The sequence below is a fragment of the Salvia miltiorrhiza genome, chromosome 4 (genome assembly GCF_028751815.1).
Source record: "Salvia miltiorrhiza cultivar Shanhuang (shh) chromosome 4, IMPLAD_Smil_shh, whole genome shotgun sequence".
Classification (NCBI taxonomy): Eukaryota; Viridiplantae; Streptophyta; class Magnoliopsida; order Lamiales; family Lamiaceae; genus Salvia; species Salvia miltiorrhiza.
In genome coordinates, this window is record NC_080390.1 from 19,850,523 (window position 1) to 19,854,802 (window position 4,280).

Here is a 4,280-nt window from a genome sequence, read left to right on the forward strand (position 1 = left end):
AATCTTGCAAAAGCCAAACCTCTCTCTCCCTCACTAAATTTTCGGCCATCACCCCTCTCTCCCTCACTACAATTTTCGCCCAACACACATACATACACTCATCTTCTTCACCTCACACTTCCACCATTTTCCTCCATTAGAGCAAACCTTCGAAGCTTCCAACAAAATTACCAAACACCTCACATCACTCTAAAACTTTCCATAAACACTATCTATCCTAAATTGATCAAGAAAATCCTTGAAGAAGAAGCTCCAAAGTAGAGTGAGAAAGTGAGAAACTTTGGTAAGAACTTGGGTGAGTAACCATGTCTTTCCTAAAATCTTGTTTGAAAGATGTTATGTAAGTGTATTCTTGAAAGATGAGCAAGAAAATCACCCCTCCCTTTTCTTTTCCAAATTTTCGAAAAAAAGGGTCCTCACCCCTTTCAAAATTTTTCTTTTTCTTTTCTTGTTTGGGGGTGAAAAATGAGAGTTATGTGATGTATATTGATGTTTGATATATGTTGTGAAATATGTGTCATGAGATGTGAAACTTTGATGGAAGTTAGTTTACCCCAAAAATGGTAACTTTTGAGTTAATGAGTTAAATGATAAATTGATGATGTAAATGAGTTTATGAGGTGTAGATGATGATGATTGATGGATTAATTTGAGTATATGATGTCAATTGGGGTTTTTGATGTGGGTTAGTTTACTAAAATTAGGGATATGTGTATATATGCCCTTATTGGTGAATTGATGGTTTTGATGTGAAAATAATTGGTTAAAAATGAAAGATCTATGAGTTGATTAAAGATTTGTATGTGTTTGTAAAAATTTCAAAGAGTTAGTTAGTAAAAATTAGGACTTTTTAGTCTATGTGTTATTTAAGTGATTTTGCTTGAGATATATGTTTTTAAGCATGATAGTAGTGTCTTTGTATTTTTGATTAAGTCTATTGTAGGCTAAATAAAATTTTGGCTTAGTTTAGTTTGTATGATTTTTGAGTTTTTATATGAGGTGAGTTTGATGCTTGATAAAATAAGGTTCAATTTGCTCTATGATCATTATGAGAATTTTATCCATGTTTTGCTAAGAGTTTTATGTTGATACATGGATTTTCATAAAAATGTAATAAATATAGTTTTTATGATAAAAAGAGAGTAAATATGAGAATAATGAGTTATATGATGTAAATGATCGTATTTGAGTATTTGAGAAATTTCGAGCATGAAATTGAGAAGGAATTTGTTAGATATGTTCGTTGAAGTGTTTTCTATGAGATTTGAGTGGATGATGAAAGAAAAGAGTCGAGATTGAGTATTACGAGTATTTTGATGTATTTGAATGTTTTTAAGTGCTTTAAGTGCTTAAAATGAGTTTTGATGTGTTTGCTTTGTATAATTGTTGAGTTGAGCATGTTTACTTGTGTGTATGTTTCGGAGTCGTTTTTCACGACCCACTGACCTACTGTTTTCGAGGGGTTCTTGATACCCAAATGCCCTGAAACTTTTATGGTAGGTATATTTGAGAGTCTTGAGCACACCGGTAAAATTTCAAGTCATTTGGACTTCGTTTGATATTTTTATAAAATGTAAAACTAAGACTGCTACATTCTGCCGAATTGTTCGGTGAGTAGCCAATAGAGTCATCGTTTCCAGTAGCTTTCCTTAGCATTCTGGAACCCAAATTTTTATGGTTGAGACCTGAGTGTCTTAGCTAAGTACCCACAAAATTTCAGACCGTTTTGACAACGTTTACTATTGTTCAAAAATCAAACTTTTCGGTTGCTAAAAACTGCCGATTATGGTAGACTGTAGTAAAACAGTAATATCTCCTAAAATACTTGGAGTTTTTGATCCTACTTTTTTTTAAATGAAACTAGACTCGAAGAGGTTTCTTTTGGTATGAGTTACGACCCCAGGAGAGTTCTGTACAGAGTCTGGTGAGGTTTTAAAGTTGAGTCAGTGCAGAGTAAAGCTTGTTTTCGACTTGTCTATGTGTGTTTTAATATGCCTAAGTGTTTATACTTGTTTATGTGCTTGTTTGCTATAAGTTTGAGTCGAGTTGAGAGTTAAGTCGAAAATTGGACGTGTGAATCCTTAGAAGCCAAGTATACCTAGGGATTGAGTTTTAACGGGTAAATAGACGTTGAGTGAGAAGTTAGAGTAAAGTTGAGATTGGATTTAGAATTTGAGTTTCTGACTAAGGTTTGTTTTATCACATGAACCTTCGATGACGATGACGATGTGATGATGACGTATGAAGGCCCGAGCGAGACGAAGAAGTAAGTTGCCTGATTTCTTTCCAGAATAAGCGAAGGACTTCAGGTGGGCAATATTTTGAGTATACAATTATTATCCGAGCTTTCTAAAATGATTTAATGATATAATGATGTTATGAGATTAACAAATGTTTTGAGATAAATGATATTTGAGAACTGTTTGACTTGCCAATTTTTGATGTTGAGCTTGTGTGTTACCCTCTACTGATGAGACGAATTCGGTCCTGCCACAAGCGGGATTTTGTGCACAGAGGTGACTGTGAGCCGTCTTCGGGTCGGCCGGTCACGGTACTTGAGAGGGAGGCCTACTTCTCAGTACCTTAATTATGATGATGAGTTGTAGATGCGGTACATACATGACGTATACTTTGTCTGCAGACACTTATTTTTGATGTTGATTATGAAAACTGCATGCACAGATTCTTTTAATGCTAATTTATTTCTGTGTGTTGCTGAGATGTGGCAAGTTCCAAACCTATAGCTCTAAGAGCACCTTTCTTGTTTTTCGGCATTTGCCCACTGAGTATTATGTACTCACGCCCTGCATGTATTTCTAAATGTGCAGGCTAAGCTGGGAGTGAGATTGGACTGGTGCTGATGGGGGAGAGTTTCAAATGATGTAAATTAAATTACTATTTTGCCTCTATGATAATAGAGTCTTGATGTTTGAATTACTTAGTTTCTTTTGAGATCAAGCAATACACTCACGGTTATGTGTCTTCATACATATAATCGGTTCGCCTTTTGCTGCGATACTCTGCAAATTATGCTTCCTTATGAAAAATGAACTATACGCGTTTTGTTTTTGTTCGTGAAATTCCTGATAATTAAAAAGTTATGACAATGTTGACGATTTTACCCTTGGGCTAATTTTATAAGTTTTTCCTTAGCATGCTTTTACGTGAGCTTCCGCATGACGTTCACCTAGTTCTTCTTATCTTTTATTCTTTAAAAATAGTCGTATCGATACTCGTACCCCACTATTACTAGTGTCGGGTCTGCGGGCTGCGACAGGGTGGTATCAGAGCAGGTCATCTGCTCTGAGTCTATTGCTTGACTAAGTTGAACCCTTGATTGCTTCTACTCTTTTAAAATTGAGTACTAGTCTACTTTGAATTCTTAGACTAATTTGAGAGAGTTAGTTTGAAACGAAACCCCAGCACCCCATCTCCTCCGGCTTAAACGAGGTACGAAGTTGATGTTGTTTCTTGTCGCTTTCTTGATTGAAAGTTGAGTTTGTTTCACTAATGAGTTATGAATTGTTTTGATGACGGAATTGTTTGAGAGGATGGAATCTGATATGAGACAGTTGATGTGGAATATGAGGAGAAATGTTGAGGCTAGTATAGCTGATGCCCCACCATATCCAACGAGGACGAGTATGTTGTTGATTGAGATGTACCAAGTAAGTTTCGTACCCATTTTCTAATGAACGTGATTTTTACAGGATGCAGAGTCAAGAGGAGGCATCGATACAGAGACGATACAGCGAGGCGATGCGCCGATGGTTCAGGACTACTGGACTGCGAGAGGGCGATACTCTTGGGGAGTTTCTAGCGTACTACCACCGACGCTGGTTGGAGGCTAGTGCCCATGGGATAGACGAGGCTGAGGCTATTACTCACCTGATTCCACAGTTGCCACTCGGATGGCAAGACTGGGCGGCTTCGCTGGTGCCGCAGTATATCAGGAGGACTGAGTTTGGGCGGTTAGTGAGCGCCGATTTCCGTGGTTTCATCGCGACGTTGAGCCACCGATATTTTGCTTTTGACGAGCCACCTCCACCGCCGTATGGACAGTTAGAGGGACCAGCCCAGGGAAGGGAGCTACTTGTTGTGCCCCCACTTCCCGATGAGCCGTTTCTGTTTGCACCTCCACCCCCGGTTGATCAGATGCCAGTTCTATCTGAGCCTGTTGTTTTCGAGCCTGACTACCTTTGAGACGTATTCTCCAGTGGTAGAGCATGACCCGTTTGCGTTTTTATCACTCACTCCTTTTTCCAGTGCCGAGTTACCGC

General features: G+C 38.2%; 1 long non-coding RNA gene across 1 annotated transcript; it reads left to right on the forward strand.

The window, feature by feature from the left end:
- Positions 1-1,839: 1,839 nt before the first annotated feature.
- On the forward strand, positions 1,840-3,069 carry LOC131023715 (uncharacterized). Its single transcript, XR_009101505.1, has 2 exons — positions 1,840-2,309; positions 2,829-3,069. It is a non-coding gene; the product is annotated as an uncharacterized LOC131023715 (long non-coding RNA).
- Positions 3,070-4,280: the final 1,211 nt, after the last annotated feature.